Source organism: Felis catus, chromosome D1 (genome assembly GCF_018350175.1).
Source record: "Felis catus isolate Fca126 chromosome D1, F.catus_Fca126_mat1.0, whole genome shotgun sequence".
Lineage (NCBI taxonomy): Eukaryota > Metazoa > Chordata > Mammalia > Carnivora > Felidae > Felis > Felis catus.
The window spans coordinates 102157800-102175787 of NC_058377.1; the positions used below are offsets into that span (position 1 = coordinate 102157800).

At 46.4% G+C, this 17988-nt stretch overlaps 1 long non-coding RNA gene across 1 annotated transcript; it reads right to left on the reverse strand.

Annotated features, from left to right (window-relative positions):
- Positions 1-3489: 3489 nt before the first annotated feature.
- LOC123380294 lies at positions 3490-5695 on the reverse strand. Its single transcript, XR_006585815.1, has 3 exons — positions 5560-5695; positions 4938-5046; positions 3490-4190 (listed from the first exon to the last, which is right to left on the reverse strand). It is a non-coding gene; the product is annotated as an uncharacterized LOC123380294 (long non-coding RNA).
- Positions 5696-17988: the final 12293 nt, after the last annotated feature.

Consider the following 17988-nt stretch of genomic DNA (forward strand, 5'->3'; position numbering starts at 1 on the left):
TATGATTTCCAGCTTACAAAGAAGGAAATCAACTTTCAGAGGTTTAGTGACTTGGCCAAGGTTGGACATTTAGTGGCACCTAAACCCCAAAATGACTCCACAGCCAGCTTTTTTTTAACACTCAGACCACATCTAAAGGCCAGTGCCATCACTTACTGGCTAGTGACTTTGGGAAAGGACTTCACTTTTCCTGAATTTTCAGTTTTTTACCTGTGACATGAGTACAGATAAAGCCTACCTTGCTGGACTGTGTGGCCTATGGCCCAAACTAACAGGTGCCTGGTGAGTGACATTCTTCCTGTCACATCCATTTTTTTGCAAACCCACTTGACCATAAGAATTACTTGACATGCTTAATAAAAACACAGATTCCTGAGACCTGCTCCCGACCTGCTGAATCAGAATCCTTAGGGAAGTTTCCTAGGAATCTGTATTAAAAAAAATAAAAAATAAAAATAAATAAATAAATAAATAAATAAATAAATAAATAAATAAAAAGCTCTGCATGATCCTTGTAACGAATTAGGTCTAGTCCTCAGTGGGCCAGTGCTGACCACACATTAGAATCACTCAAGGCACATTTGAAAAATCCCAGTGCCACATCCCATCCCAGACCTATTCACTTGCAGTCTTAGATTGTGCCCCAACCAGGCATTAGGACTTCTTAGAAGCTCCCAGGGGACTCCAGTAGGCTCCCAGGGGACTCCAGTAGGCACCCAGCCCTCGGCCAGTGCCGTCAACAAGAATATTCTGCAATCATGGAAACGTCCTGTATCTGCCCTGTCCAATCTGATAGATACTAGTGACATGTCGCTGTGAAGAACTCAAAACATGGCTAGTGCAGCTAAAGAACTGAAATATTAGTTTTACTTAATTTCAAATAATATCAATTTAAATTCGAATAGCCACAGGTGGCTACCGGCTACCTTACTGCAGCATGTCGTTCTAGCCCTGCGAGGGCACATCATTCCCTCTGGGCAACAGGCAGGGGCTGGGGAATGAAAACAAGAAGGGTCCTCCCCACTTTGTAAAAGGGATTGGGGGGGGGGCTCTCTGAGACATTTCCTTGGAAATCAAAATGTTTTCACGGGATCCAAGATAATAATTGGTCCCAGTGGTCTGCTCCATTTGGTAAATCTCCCACCTGGCCCCTTTCTTGGCTTGACTGCAGAAGGAAAACAGCCACCTCCAGGCTTCCAAAGAGAGCCTTGAAGTTGCAGGAAAAGCCAGGGGGTGGGATGAGGAGGCTAGCTTCTATTTTAAAGATGTTTTCCTTTTTGGAATAAGCTCCATCCTCCAATGGTGCCGACAGGGCAAAGGTTGTGACTGACATTGTGTTGTTGGACATTAAACAGCCTCTGAGGTCAGCCGGCAGCTGGTGGGCATGTCCTGACAAACGGTTCTTAATCAGACTCACCCCTGCCCCTGGGAAGCTTGAGGCCCCCGGGGGGGCAGGGGGGCAGGGAGGCCAGATGGGGGTGATCACCACCGTTGACTTCCCCATCCCCCTTCAGACTCCCTGCCCTTCCATGTCACCTCGCCCCCTGCCCTGCCGTGATGGATGTTTGTGAGTTGAGTGGATATACAGGCAGGGGATGCAGGCACCAGACCACCCGGGCAACAACGCAGGAAGTTCTATTTCGTTTCTTCTCCCTGGTGTGAGCTCACTCCTGAATGACAAGCTGTGACTTCCAACCAAATGTTTTCGGACAGTCACCACACCTATTGGTTTTCTCTCCCCCGAGAATATTCAGCGGGTCTTTCAAGAGAGTCATCTTACTCCAGCTCCATCAGGGCCATGGGACCTCAAGACCTGAGTCTAGGGTCAGGGAGTTAATATAGACCTTTCCTGGAGGAAGTGTTGGGTCTGGCCATGTCTCTTCATCCTTAAAATGGGAACAATAACATCCACTTCACAAGGTGGTTGGGAAAACAAAGCCAAATGATGATTTGTAAATGAAAGTGACAGCAGGTACCCAAGTGTTTTTAAAATGTGAGCTCTGGGGCGCCTGGGTGACTCAGTCGGTTGAGCGTCCAACTTCGGCTCAGGTCATGATCTCCCGGTCCGTGAGTTCGAGCCCCGCGTCAGGCTCTGTGCTGACAGCTCAGAGCCTGTAGCCTGTTTCAGATTCTATGCCTCCCTCTTCCTCTGACCCTCCCCTGTTCATGCTCTCTCTCTCTGTCTCAAAAATAAATAAATGTTAAAAAAATTTTTTTAATTATAATAAATAAATAAATAAATAAATAAAAATAAAATGTGAGCTTTCCTGACCCCCGTTCCTTAGGATTTCTTAATCTTCACCTTACCCTTACCCTAAATTTCCTCTTAATAATTGCAGTCTCCTGGGCTATGAATTTTGACCACTGTAGGTTTGGTACCCTAAGAAAATGCCCCCGCCAAAACCCTAACAATCCCCAAACCCCAGTGGGCCACACTATGGGATTCCCCACCTGGACTCAGTCAACCTTCCCAGGGCTATTATCTCAGCAAGCTTTTTTTTTTTTCCTTAATGTTTATTTATTTATTTTGAGAAAGAGAGAGAGCACAAGCAGGGAAGGGGCAGAGAGACTGGGAAAGAGAGAGAATCCCAAGCAGGCTCCACACTGTCAGCACAGAGCCTGATGCGGGGCCTGAACTCACGAACCCATGAGATCATGACCTAAGCTGAAAGCAAGACTCAGAGGCGGACCCCACTGAGCCGCCCAGGTGCCGCCTCTGCAAATCTTTAGTTCAACTCAACAAATATTTGCCATGTGTTTCCCGGGGATGAACACCTGGACGTGGAGTGGGACAAGGCTTCAGCATAAAATCAGCAAGACACCCTCCCTGCATTCAGAACCCCAAACAGCGTTAACACACAATACCAGGGCATCTGACAGCTTTCAAAGCACCGTCCTAACTTATAACTCTCAGGAGCCTCAAAATAACCCTCTGAAGAGAACATGGAAATTGTTATTTGTAATTCCTATACTCCAGGGGCATCTGGGTGACTCAGCTGGTTAAGGGTCAGACTCTCGATTTCGGCTCAGGTCACAATCTCACGTGAGATCCAGCCCCGAATCAGGCTCTGTGCCGACAACACAGATCCTGCTTGGGATTCTCTCTCCCTCCCTCTCTCTCTGCCTCTCACCCACTCACTTTCTCTCTCAAAACAAATAAATAGACTTTAAAATTCCAGTATTTCAGATGAGGAAACTGAGGAAACTGCTCATGTTCACAAATAGTAGACAAAGAGCCAAGACTCGCACTCAGATTGTTTTTACTTCAAATGATACTGTGCATGCAAGGGTGCCTGGGTGGCTCAGTCGGTTAAGCGCCAGACTTGGGCTCAGGTCATGATCTCACAGTTCGTGGGTTTGAGCCCCGTGTCGTGCTCTGTGCTGACAGGTCAGAGCCCGGAGCCTGCTTCAGATTCTTTGTCTCCCTCTCTCTCTCTGCCCCTTCTCAGCTCACGCTCTCTCTCTCCCTCTCAAAAATAAATACACGTTAAAAAAAATTTTTTTTAATGATACCATGCATGCAAATCACTCAAGATAGGAACTGAATGATAGATTAGTATTATCGTCCTCCAGATTCCATGCCCTTTCCCACAGGAGGAAAACAACTTGAATTTTAAAAACAGAACAGGCTGGAATTAAGCACGGACGCGGGTGTTCAGAGAAACCAGATACGCATATTGCCTCCGTGTATGTTTTAAAGACCTTGGTTGTGAATGGGGGTGGGAACTTCGTGGAGAGGGCAGGCTTGCGCTGGGCACAAAGGAAGGGCTAGACCTTGCCTGGGAGGGGGAAGAATGAGGGTTTTCCAGGCAGGGAGCTCCGTCAGATAAAAGGTTCCCGGTTCTGGAGTAAGCATCCACCTTTTATCAGTGCATACAGCTCAGCCACAGAGCCAAGCACTGGAGATGCACCAATAAATAAGACAAGGTCACTGCCCCGGCAGTATGGACAGTAGCAAGGCCAACACTTGTTCTGAGAGACTGTCAGGGAGGAAATCAAGGAAAGTGGACAGCTCTGGTGGAGTTAGATACTGAAAGCCTTGAATGTCCATCCAGGGAATTCAGGGTTTATCTGGAAGGCAGTGGGGTGGGGAGAGGGCTCTTCTTCCAGTCCCTTTGTCCCACTCTTGGCTCCTTGCTCAGGCTCCTGGACACAGCTCACAGTCCCGTTCATCTTTCTCTTCCATTATCCTGTGAGCAATTTGGAAAGCCGTAAGATAAGGACAATAAATCGTCCTTAGCGACACCCCTGCTCCCCCTCCCCCAGCCTTTGTCCCTCCCCTTTGTCCGGAGAGGGAGCCTCCCACCCTGCTTAGCCCCTCCTCCCTCCAACAGCCTTCAAGTGGGCTGTATGGTTTCCATGGAAACCAGAGAGACCTAGCAGCCAGGGGTCCCTCACAAAAATACTGTTGGTGCCACCATTTGGGACATAGGAGATGGTGTGAAAGTGACAAAATAGGCTATAAATGCCTTCCCCACCATGCAGCCACACAAGCTCTGGTCTGGGAGGAAGGAGGGACTAAGCTTGCTCTCTGCTTTCCACTTCAAAGGGGCTTTGCTGGGTTAAGTCCAAACCCAGGCTAGCATTGCTAAAGGAACACACAGTCACACACTCACACTACACACTCATACACATACACACGTACATAATACCTATGCTCAGACACACACAAACACAACCACACACATACATAATACAGTCACACAAACACACACATATACAGACTCTCAAATACACACACAAACCTGCTCACCAGCCCCACCCTCACCAGTACAGCTGGGCTCAGTCCACTAAGAAAACACACACCCTCCATAAGTGAATGACACTGTTCATTCCTAGCCTGTTAACAAAACCCTTCTGGGGACTTCCTGGAGTTGCTGCCACACTGTCAGGATCCCCCAGCACCCCACCAAGACCCCCAAGCCTCCTGGCCTTACGGCTCACAGACTGGAAACTTGCTTCTTGGTGTTTTAAAGGCCTGTGACGTCAGACACTGCAGATCCACAGGCTTTCCGGTGCCACCCCAGCAAAAGCCATCAATCCTGCCTACAAGGACAAAAAACAGTGGGGAAGTGATAAATGAGCACAGAAGAGAAACACTTCATTTCCCATTTTGAGGCGTCCCAGCTTGGAGATCCAGATCCTAGGGAGTGAACTCACTTTGGGGAAGGGTCCCCAAGTGTTAGCAACATTCAAATAGGTAACAAGAGAAATAGGTAACAAGAGCCCAGATTGTTCTCATCAGCCTCTACAAGGCAGTCCAGAAGTCTGGTGGACACTTTGGTTGTTTCGGCTTAATTTTTTGGTAAATGAGGTAACCTAGGAATTAGTTCTCATTCAGCACAGTCTGCTTGGGAATCCAAATATTTCTGAGCACACGGGAGTGGTTAGTGTTCATACCCATTGGCCCATTGGCCCAAGATCCTTGATTCATGCCATTTGTTGGGCCCATCCAAAGTCACTGCTGAGTTCATTGCCCACCTCTAGCTTGGATTAACTCCCCAGTCTTCAGAGGAAAAAATAAATGGCCCCCCTCCCCTTCCTCTGCCCAGGTCTCACCTGAGCAGGCAGAATGGAATGCCAGCCTGGTCCTCCTTCCATTTAAATGATTTTCCCAACACCTGGAGGGTTGCTTGGCATAGTGGACTTAGGGTTCTGACTCTTCTAGGTCCTTCACCTTACTCTTGAATTGTCAGTGTTGCCCTAGGAAAGTTAGTGTAACTCTAAATTTCATCTGTAAATAACAATAGAGCACCCTCCCCCAAGACTGTCCCAACGATGTTGACATAACACATTCTAAAGCGCTCAGCACAGTGTGTTCAATTCATGTTACTTCTCTTCACTGTGCCGGATAAATGTGAAATAACATTAACTAAGCACTCTCTTGCCATATTTTTTATCTCAAGGAGACAACAGATCTCATATGTGCCCATTAATGCCTTGTCTCTGTAAAGCAGTCCCTTCTTACTCATGAAAATTAATTTTGAGCTAATCAATCTTGAGTACCTAATGTGTAGTCTCTGCACCAAGACCCAGCAGAAATGTAAAATGAGGAAAAAATGTCATCATCACTTACATAGAAACAATTTACTGAGTAATCTGACCTCTACATACCAAGCCTTGCAAAAGACAAGGGGGTGAGTAAAAGACAGTGGATGCCAACCAGCAGCAGCACACTGTGGTGGAGAAAATCTCAGCCCTGGATCCCATCCACCCGGACTTAAATCCCACCTACCCCTTGCCAGCTATCACTTCACTTTTGGCAGGCTATTCCAATCTTCTGAAACTCAGTTTCCTTATCTGGCAAATGGAACCGGTCACAAGAACACCCTCACCTCCCAGGATTAAATGAGCTAAATCCCATCAAATACTCTTCCAGCTCAGGCAATGTCTACCTCAAAAGTGTTCAATGAACTTCAGCTGCTGCTATTGTTAATATCAACCCACCCAATTCTAGAATAATTAGATCACAAAATAGCACAGTAGAGCAGGGAAAGGGTGGTGCAGAGTCCAGCTGGCTCTGGGAACTCACTTCCCCTTTCTGGACCTTTATTACCTAAAGCAAAATGGAGAGATGAGCCCAGTGATCCTTTATCACTCAGTGACTCCAAGATGTGCTCAAGAACGAAGGGTCACAAGCAAACAAGGAAAACACGTAACAGCAACCAAAAGCACCAAGGATTCCCTTAAGGCTAACAATCAGTTGGGGTCATCTCACTCACCTTGTTCCCTAACAGCCAGTTGTTTTCTGGAAATCTCCTTTTTTCCAAATGGTCCTCCCTGTGCCTTCCCCTCCTCCCTGCCACCTCCCTCCTCCTGGGGAAGCAGAAGTTCCTGAGGACCAGGGGGAAGGCCAGAGGTCTCCACCGGCCTGGCCAGGAGCCACCAAGGCTGCTTCCTGCCAGGAGTCTTCTGTGCTGCCCACCCCAGGGAAACCCAAATAAAATCACCTCCCCACTTAAGAGCATTTTTCCCTTTAAGGAAAGGTTGTGTTTGGAGCCCAAAACGTATTTATGGCTTGATGAAGATTTCATCCAACCTTTTACGGACACAGTCTGCATCAAAGGGGCTCCCCCAGGCCCAGCTGCTACTGCCTTTGCCTTCTCTGGCAGATCTGGCTTGGATCCTGAATAAATTATAAAGGTACCGAACTCTGCTTATGCCCTTTCTTTGTTCTTTCGTCCCTTCTTCTACCTTTTCCCTGCCAATGCCAACCAGCCTTACAATCTAATTCCATTCTGTCTTTTCAAAGATGAGACTGGGGATAATTATTCAAAATGACCATCAAATGTGACTGAATACACTTCCACCTCAGGCCAGAAAAATTTAAAGAAGACACCAGATAAGCATTTGTGTGCCCAGAATTTTACAGGAATCTTGTTTTATCCTTACAGCAGCCTGTAAGAGGTACACTAACCATTCCCCAAAGCTGACACCTAGACACATGAGGCTCAGGGCATTCATAACTTGCCCAAGGACCTCAGTAGCTAGTGAAGACAGAGCTGATATTTGGACTCAGGTCTCTGTGAGGCATATCCATTTCACCACACCACAAACGACTTGAATAAAAGGTTTTCCAGCATTGCCAAGAGATTGGCAGGATCTGCAGGGAGAGACCAAAGTCTAGGGAATCTACCACACCGTGTAAGTTGCTCCCCACTTTCTTCTTGTGGAACCAGTTCTGGGTCTGCCCATGGCTGAGGTGGCGGGCAGGACACCCTCACTCTAGGACATCTTTGATGGCAAAAGTTGACCACATTTCAGTTTCCCCATCCAGAAAAGGGAGTGTACCTGAATTCCCCGAGATTTGGGGAAGAGAAGGAAAGAGAAATTGAACTGGTAAATTCCTGCCATTTTGTTAGATAGATAGGTAGAGAGAGAAATGAGAAATAGATATGAGTATGGATACAAGTAGAGAGGTAAAGACATGCAGACGTATACAGACACGGAGTTTTCATGTCACGAGTTTTCATGCCAATTAGAAATAACCTAGCGGCACCCAGGAGCATAGTGTGGTGAAACCACCTCAGATTTTACAGCTGGACAAACACAGCTCTGAACCCTAGCAGGGCTATATATTGGCGACGTGACGTTAAGCAAATTGCCTAACATTTCTAGCTTCGGTTTCCCCTTCTGCAAAACAGAAATGACAGTATCTGCCTTTACAAAGTTAAAGGATGTGGGGTTAGTGCTGCAAAATACTTAACATTGCATTGGGAGTGTAGATGTTCACCAAATAGCAGTATTATGGTTCTCATTTGAAAGAGTCATGGTGTTAAGACACTCTCCAAGTCATCCAACCACACGCATCCCCAGGCTGAATGGGGGCCAAGAAACAGTCCACTTCCTCCAACCTCATCTCAAAGCAGAGATGTGGAGAACTCCCAACGTCCAGAGCAAGGGTAAATAAAAGAGAGAGATTTTCGCCAGCCAAAGAGCAGCTGCTCTGGCCTTCTGGGAATGGTCTTTTGCCTTAAAGTCCTTCACTGACCACCCAGGCTTACAGGAGAACATCCAGACCCCCGCGTAACTCACAGAGCCCCTAACCTCCCTCCAGTCAGTCTGCCCTCCCACTCACACCTCCAGCCAGATGTTCAGTCCACCATTCCCCAAACACAGCGTTCCATGGCTTTGATCATGCCGCATCCAGGGCCCAAAGCATCTTCCTCACCCATGCCTAAAGAACCTTGTCATCGTTAGGAGCCCAGCCCAAATCCATCAAGAATTACCCCCACCTTCTCTATGACCCCATCACACTTCCTACTGAAAGGAGGGAAAGAGGGGTCTGGAGGCATTGGGAAAACCATACTTTCTGAGTGCCTACTATGTGCTAAGCGCTGGCTACTCCACACACTTTATACTGTTGACTCCTTCAAGCAACCACATGAGCTGAGTCATTATCTCCACTTTGCAGATGGGAAAACAAGTTTACAAGTCCCAAGACATAGCCTCAAGATTCAAAGACCCCAAGGCCCCATTCTCCACTCCCTGTACCCCACTGACACACAGTTAAGCCTAAGCCTGTCTGTCTCCAACACTAGACTGTGTTTCCCAGAAACAGAGTCTATATCTTACTCATCTCTGAATAAGTCCTAGCCTCCTCGGCCCAGGCTCAAGCCCACTACCTGGTAAGCACTCCATAGAGGCCTGTCAGATGTATCTTTCACAGCATGGAAAAGACAGGGGAAAACAGGGAGCTGCTGGGTCGTCCTTCTGTTTATTCTAGAGACTTAGAGAGAAGGAATTCTGGATCACTGAGGAATAGCATTTCCAGGTGGACTGTCTCAGCTCTCTCCATGAACACAGGTTTGCTGGCAGGAGGATTTGACCTTGACAACCACCCATTTGCAGGGCTTGGAGAAACAACTTTCGGTTTCTAACTACTAAAGGAAACTCTGAATTTTTAGCACACGGAGTCTAGTTATACTGGCATCTCTGAGCTGGTGATCACTCTCTGTGGAGTTGGGCCAAATTCTAAGCATCATAGCCCAAGGAAGGCCTAGTAGGCAACCTTTGTCACATCTGCAACACTCACTGTTCTTTTGCACAAACTCCCTATGTCTAAGGGTCTTCCCATAATCTGAGCACCGCCTCCCAAATTGGAGGCTGATTCCACTTTCTCCATACCCCCCTCCTTTGCAGCTTCTGTCAGCAGGAGGCCTGGGCTCCACCAACCCTGCACATGCAAGAAAGAATTTGTTTTGGAGAACAACCTAGGGACCCAGGAGTTGCATGGAACATCTCTTCTGGCTGACGTGGGGGGGAACAGCAGGAAAGCAGAGAGGTCGGGGAGTCAGCAGTGGTGGAATTGTTGTGCTGGTCCCACACAGAACTTCATGGTGCACGCAGTGTGCACTCCCCCTTAGAACCAAATAATTCAAGGAAGGCTCCTTCCTGAAGCCTAATTCCCCAGAGATTCTGCAAACCACCTAACACATCTCCTCTATTAAATTCATTTTCTGCATAAATAGCTGGAGGAGGTTCTGTTGTTTGCATTGAAGATGCCAGAAGGATGTAAACCCCATGCATACCAGCCTTGCAAAACAAAACCTGTTTGGACTGAACATACCTCACAGCAATATCTGACACCCCTCCCCAACACACACGCTGTCTTAGATAGGGATCTCACAGGCCTGGAACATACTGAGTGCACAAAAAGTATATATTGAAATAAAGTGAAGAGAGGCCATATTTCCAGGCTGCGTCTTGGGGTCTCAGACCCAGCACCAGCAAAAGACAAGGTCCATGCCTTGTATTAAAGAAGGCTCTACAGTACAGTGGGCTGTCGTTGTGACTCAGAAGCTGGCTCTGAAGATCATTTTTCTGACGGAGTTTCCAGAAATGGTTGGAACAATGGCAGCATCACTAGAAAGAAGTCTGCCACCTCCCACAGAAGCAACTTTGAGGGACAACATGTTTTTGAATTTGCAATTTGGAGTGTTTGCTAAAACATCACTCCCATGGTAGGGTGGTGCTGAGAGTCAGGAAAACAGAGTTTTGCTCCAATTCTGCCACCAACCTCCTGTGTGTTTGAGTTCTTTCCCTTCTCTGGCCCTCAGTGTCTCTGTCTGCAAAATGAGAGGTTGACCTTTGCTCCCCATTGCCTCTGTCAGGACATCTCTCCTGCAGGAAGCTGATTCCTTTCATGCCTAGGCTATTCAACCAGGGCGGCAGGGCATGGCTGTACAGATAGGACAAGTGAGGTATGTCCTGGCCAAGGATGTCCACCTGAGGAGTAAGTAAAACACAATCTACCCTCCCAAAGTGGTGAGTCCCGGGGCGGGGCTCCTTCCCTGGAGGTGGAACTTTGTTTTCCTAATGTGCACAAAAGTATCAGAGAGGCTACCTATGGCTCTCCTTCCATTGCGCCCTCCTCCTCGTTGAGGTCATGCTACGCTCCTTGGTCATCACCCTTCCTTCATCACGGACTTGAGCTGTGTGATTTTCCCTGGCAGCCCTGAGAACGAAGAGCTTGCTCTCACAAATTGTGAGATCATGACCTGAGCCAAAATCCAGAGGTGGACACTTAACCGACTGAGCCACCCCAGTGCCCCCCAACTTTTCTTGCCTCAGTATCCTGACCACCAACCCACTGATCTCACGGTCCACCAGCTGGCAACTGCCTCCCCTCTTTGCCTCCTTTCTTACATAAATTAAATGCCATTGTCCCTCTTGATAACCACTTCCTTGCAAAAAACCCAGACACCCTTGCACCTCTTTCCTCTGGCACAGTCACCTTGCAAAACTCCAATGCCTGCTTGAGTACGTCCTCTTTGCCTAAAACCACAGCAGCGAAGTATTGTCAGGGAAAATCACACAGCCTGGCTAAGGGATTTTGCTTTAAACTCATGGACCCAAATCTCAAAGGGGAGAATCAGAGATGTACAGGGAATTTAGATTTTTGTATTGCCCAAGATAATACTTTATGCCCCCAAAACTTTATTTTGTTATTTTTAGTGTTTATTTATTTCTATGAGGGAGAGAGGGGGAGAGAGAGAGAGAGAGACAGAGAGAGAGAGAGAGAGAGAGCACAAGTAAGGGAGCAGCAGAGAGATAAGGGGACAGAGGAACAGAATCAGGCTCCACACCAACAGCAATGAGCCCGGTATGGGCTCAAACTCGTGAACTGAGAGACCATGACCTGAGCCAAAGTTGGATACTCAATCAGCTGAGCCACCCAGGCATCCCTATGCCCTCAAAACTTTATATACCCTTCCCTACCTCATGAGGCACAGCTGATGGCCTCAACTTACAATTCACTGAAAAATGAAGTCACAAACCACGATTCCCTCACCTTCCTGCCACCAAAACCCCGCAACTTACTGGTTCCTTGCCTCCTTCCTAATGTGCCGAAGGAATGTTCTTTCTTCTTATCGGACTGGTCCTTTCCCACGTATTCAAGCTCACACCCTCTCTGATCTTCTTGAAAGCTTTTCTCCTCTGATCATCCCCTCTCTGTGGAAGAACCATCCTCTTTATGTCTTACTCTTGCTCTCATTCACAGTTGTGGTTTCTCTCAGATCTTTGTCAGCACACAAACATGGCCCCGCAGCCCCGATTGTTTAGAGGTCTTCTCTTCATCCCGCCTCCTCTTCTAGCTACTGTCCATTTCTCTGATCCCCTTCCCAACAAAGTTTTTGAAAAGTGTGGTTTCTGTAAGCATTCTCCAATGCCCCACCTCCATCCTCTCTTTATACCAACACAACCCACCGTGACCGGTCCCTGTCTCCATTGGCCTCCATGTCACCAAGTCCAGAAGACAATGGTCTGGTCTCCTCCTATCTGACCTCTCAGCAGCTTTCTTCATTGTTCCATTGCTACCATGCTCAGATCTTATCACCAGCCTGACGTCTCCTCAGAGCTCCAGATTTGCATGTCACACTGCCTTCTTGACATCTTCACTTGGATATCTTATGAACATCTCAGATATGACATGGCGAAAGCAGAAATCTTGACTCTCTCTCTCACACACACACACACACGCACACACACACACACTAAACTATTCTTTCTCCTACCTTCTCTATCTCAGTAACTGGCTCCACCCTCTTCCAAGTTACTCAAGTCAGAAACTTATGATAACACTCTCTCTCTCTCTCTCTCTCTCTCTGTCTCTCAAGCTCTCTCCCTCCCTTCCTCTCTCTCTCCCCCTCCCTCCCTCCCTCCCTCTCTCCCTCTCTCTCTTCCTTTCCCTCTCCCTCTCTGCCTCTTTCTCTCTCTATCTCCCCTCTCCCCATCCACTCACCCACATCCAGGCCATCAGAAGTCCTATTCATCCTGCATCCAAAATATGGTTCAAATGTGTCTCCCTTCTCAGTCTCATTGGACCCCACCCTCATGCAACCCACCATCATCTCTCATCTTGGCCTCTGAAGTGGTTTCTTAACTAATCTCTCTGTTTCCCTCTTGATCCCCTTTAATTCATTCTCTATGCAGCCGCCTGAAAGGTAATTTTATCCAAACTGGATGTCATATTTCTGATGGTTTCTCATTGCACTTAGAATAAAGTCATACTCTTCACCATGGCCTTCAAAGCCCTGCATGAGCTGGCCCCTGCCTGTCTAACACTGTCTCATGCCACCCTCTCCCTGGCCCCCTGCTCACTAGTCTTCCAAAGGCCCTGACAGTGGTTCCGAGAACCTACTGAGATCTTTCCTGCTTCAGAGTGTCTGCACCTGCTGCTCTCCACATCCAGAACTCTCTCAGCCAGCCCTTGGCATGGTGGGCTCACTCTCATCTGTCAGGTGTCAACTGAAAAGGTCACTCTCCAAGAAGGCCTTCCTTCCTGAGCACCTGTCTGAAATTATCCTCAACATCATTTTCTATTTGAAATGTTATTTCCTTCACAGCATTTTTTTTTGTAATCCACCATTTAATATATTTGCTTATGCACCTGTTTATTGTCTATCTTCCCCCCAAAAAATGATAACTTGCCAAGAGGAAAGACCATGCCTATCTCATCCTCCATTGTAATCACAGTGCTTAGCAGTGACTGGCATACAGTAAGTGTTCAGTAAATACTTGTTGAATGAATAACTCTCACACTCCCTTCTATGTATGCCCTACACACAAGCTGGCTAGACCTGTTCCTCAAATGTCTCATGCCTTCTTCCCTGCACTCTTGCCTCTGCTCACACTGTCCTGTAAGTCTGGATAGCTTCCTACCAATCCCATTCCCCATTCAAGTTGCCAAAATCCTAGTCATCCTTCAAGGCCCATCTTCAATTCTAATGTCTGAGATCTCGCCATTAGCAATTCTTAAATCCTTGAATGTCAGTTCTTAAAGGTGATAATCCAAAACCACATTTGCTGCTTCAAATGTCCAGAGTGCTGGCTAGACCCATAATCAAGCAAGAAAGACCATCCACTACAATGGGAAGGGGACATCTGCCTTGATCTCATTCAGTCTCCTCAAGTTACAGGTGGGGAAGTTGATGTTCAGGCCTGGGGGACAGGGGATGGCTTTCCAGGACAGCACTGAGAACACAACTGTGTCCCTGGACCACTGGTGTGGCATTATATAAGGCCCTTTTTACATTCCCATACAGAGAAGCTGGGGCTCACACTGACTTAAAAGACTATCGAGATTGTGAATTTTGAATGCAAAAATATATGTGCAGTATATTATTTTTAATCTTTCTTTTCCAACAAACTTCTGACCAGATTAATTTTATATGCAAACTTCTGTCAAAAGTCTGTAGTTTTATTTTGTTGTTACCACCAAGATAAAAATATTTTAAATACAAGAAGAATTACTGATAACCACAGTCTTGGAGTTGAACACCCCCTTCTTCCTTAGGCTCTTTTACAGTGCAAAGATCCTCCAAGCCTTCTGTAGTGGAAAGGTCATCAAGTGGCTTGTTTTTTGTAATAGGAAAGGTGAAAAGGGAAAATGGAAGAAAATTAAAACCTATTTGCCACAAACTGAATGTTTCCCCCCAAAATTCACGTGTTGAAATCTAACCCCCAATGTGATGGTGTTTGGAGGTGAGGCCTTTGGGAAATGATTAATCATGAGGGTGGAACCTTAATAAATGAGATTAGTGCCCTTATAAAGAGACCCCAGAGAGCTCCCTTGCCACCATGTAAGGACACAGTGAGAAAATGGCTGTCAACGAGGAAGTAGGTTCTCACCAGACATCAGATCTGCCAGGGTCATGATATGGGATTTTCCAGCCTTCAGAAATAAATGTTCATTGCTTATAGGCCACCAAGTTTATGATATTTTTGGTATAGCAGCCTGAATGGGTTAAATTCATATTGATCACCTCTTATGTGCCAGAGACCATGCAAGACCCTTGTAGACAGTACCCCATGGAACCATCAAAATAGTCCTATGGGATAACTACCTTTATTATCCCATTTTACAGATAAGAAAACGATCCATTGATGAGTACCCTTTTTAAACAAATATATTCTTATTTCCATATACCAGGCACATGCTAGATGATAAAGATAGTGCAAAAAATAACGTACAAGGGATTCCTGCTCTGTTGGAGTTCAACAGTGAATAATAAATAGCATCATTGCAGGGGACACAGAGGATGCTGTGGAGACACACATCCATCTTCTGGTGTTCACCGGAGTGATCACAGGCAGGGCTGATGCACTGGCCTAAGTCGCAGGTCCATCATTGTCTCCCACCTGCAAAGCCACCCTAGGACTCATTTTCTTGCCTGAATAACTAGAAATCTGGTGCCATGAGACAATATTTGTGTTCAATGGACATGTTGCCCATGTTGTTTCACACTTTATTATTTAGCCATGTGGCACATCTCTTTCTACACAAGGCTGCCTCCTGTGTGGACAGGATAATCAGAAATGGATTTCCCAGACCTGCTTGAACTACCTTACTTGGCCAGCACACTATTTCTCCTCCACTTCGTGTCCCCCCCAGCACTGGGATTTGGTCCCACTATAATAGCTCTGTGTACTGGTCTGCCTCCTCTGTTGTATGGGCAGCTGCTCTAAGGAAGGGTCTATGTTTACACATCTTTGTATGCCCAGTGCCTGGAATGTGGCAGGCGCTTAAAGGGTATTTGTTTAAGTGATCGAATAAGTGGATAAAGAACGGGCAGGAGGAAAGGTGAGAAAAACTGATTTTTGCTTAATAAGGTGATTGCTTTTAAAAGTGCCCAGAAAGATGAAGTAAAGGCTGGTGCCTGAAGAGATGAACTGGGATTGATGACCGCTAAGATTCTTAACCACTGACTCAAGTAAACCAAATAGCATGGTCCTCTTAGAACTGTTGCTTGGGACCCACAGAGCCAAAATCCAGGACTAGTTGGACCATGTTCCAGGGGCACTTCTAATAGTTTTGTAAGTAGGACCCTTCAAGTTACAGCACTGAAACACCTTGTTCAGTGTTTGTGATGGAAACTGTGTCTTCAAGTTTCTTTGGCTGGATGATGTTGTGCAAGGCTGGTTGGCTTCCTGGGGAAGTTATCAGTGAGCCAAGTGGAGCCGACACTGAGTCAAACAGTTTCTGGGAATCTATGCCTGGACATCCCTGTTCATGGAGGAAGGACTCATAATGGTGGGGATGTACCAGTTGAATGAACAATCACCTCTTGGACTTCCCCCCCTCTATAAAAATACTCAGGCCAAACGTCTCTTCCGGTCCCTGAGAAAATCTGGGCCAGACTTAAGAGCATCAGAGAAGATTTGGCAGATTTTCTTCTGGGTCTGGAATATATCCATAAGTTCGAGAAGTTTTCCTGTATGATGGGGATGAAGTGGCCTCTGGTGACAAGAGTGACCCCAGGCTTCACTCTAAGTGGGCTGGGTCTGGCATCTTTGGCAAAGAAAGGACTTTAATAGCAGGGACAACAGTGACCCAGAGTTTGGGAACTGTCATTCCAAGGTTCCAGGGTTGAAGAGCATGGATATAACCCTTGCCTTAGGAAAAAGGATGCACCAACATGGTAGTTAATTGGTTTCCGGGATGAGACCTGGAAGCCCTTGAGTATCCTTGGGATCCAGCTGGTTGCAAGCTCTGTATTGGGGGTGCTGTTAGGCTGTCAGGCCCCTGGAAGGTGGTGGTTATTTGATGTACTACTAATAAGCTATTTTTATGTTTGGCAAAAGCAACACAGCAATTACCAAAGGAGTGACTAAAGATAGACGCTTTAGGCTAGAGAAGGAAATGGTTTCCACTCTGATTGTGTCAGGAGACCAGTCAGCCCAGACTGCTGGCATGGAAGTCACAGCATAATTGAGCTGGAAAAGAGTGTTCTTACCTTCACTAGTGAAGGAAGTGAGGCCTTCCTAATGTCATTGCTAAGTGGTGGCTGACTTGGTTGGTTTACTTCTCTTGATTCTCAGACCTGCTTGCTTTTCATGTCACCAAGTTGTCTCCTTTCTATATTGTGATTGCTGTGGAAGGGATACTTATCAGAGTAGACAAGCAATCGAATGCAGCACTGACATGTCCACCTTATGTTAGTGATGACTTAACTTGTTTTCTTCAAAACCATGATTGTGTCTCTGCTATCCATTCTGTTAAGAGCACAGTTAGACAAGTAAAGTTTGAATCCCAATTCTTCTCTTGTTTATGTTATCAAGACCAGTGCTTCTTAAACTTCAGTGTGCAGAAGAATCACTGGGGGATGTTGTTAAAATACAGATTCTGGGGGTGCCTGAGTGGCTCAATTGGTTAAGCCTCTAACTCTTGATTTCAGCTCAGGTCATGATCTCATGGTTTGTGGGATTGAGCCCCAATTTGGGCTCTGTGCTGGTGGGGTGGAGCCTGCTTGGGATGCTCTCTCTCCCTCTCTCTCTCTGCCCCTTGTCTGCTCTCTCTCTTTCTCTCTCAAAGTAAGTTAAAAAAACAAAACAAATAAACAAAACAGATTCTGATTCAGTAGTTTAGGGTGTGTCCCAAGAAACTTGTTTCTGAAAGACCTCTGACAGTGGTGGATGCTATTGGTCCAAGGAACAAACTCAGAGAACAAAGATCTGGGGCACAGTACTCATGGAGTACATGGAGCAAACTACCAGACCAGTATTCCTCAAAAGTACCAGGGTGATCAAAAACAAAGTCTGAGAAACTGTCACAGCCAAGAGGAGCTTCAGGAGACATGCTAGTTAAACGCAATGAGGTATCCTGGATGGGATCCTGGGACAGAAAAAGGACACTAGGTAAAAAGTGAAGAAGTCTGAATACAATATAGACTTAGTTAATAGTCATATATCAATACTGGGTCATTAATGGAGACAAATGGGTCATGCTAATGTAAGATGTTAATAATAAAGGACACTCAATGTGGAATAGATGGGAACTCTCTGTATTAAATCAGCAATTTTTTCTGTAAGTCTAAAGCAAAAGATGTAGTGACAGAACTATGGATAATCATCTTCAAGCAACTTTGTGCCCACCCCCTGCCCAGCTGGCAGTCCATCATTGCTCTGACCCTCTTCACTCACTCTTCATATTCTCCAAAAACGACTTTCTCTCTTTTCTAAACCTGGAGCCAAAAACTGGATGTC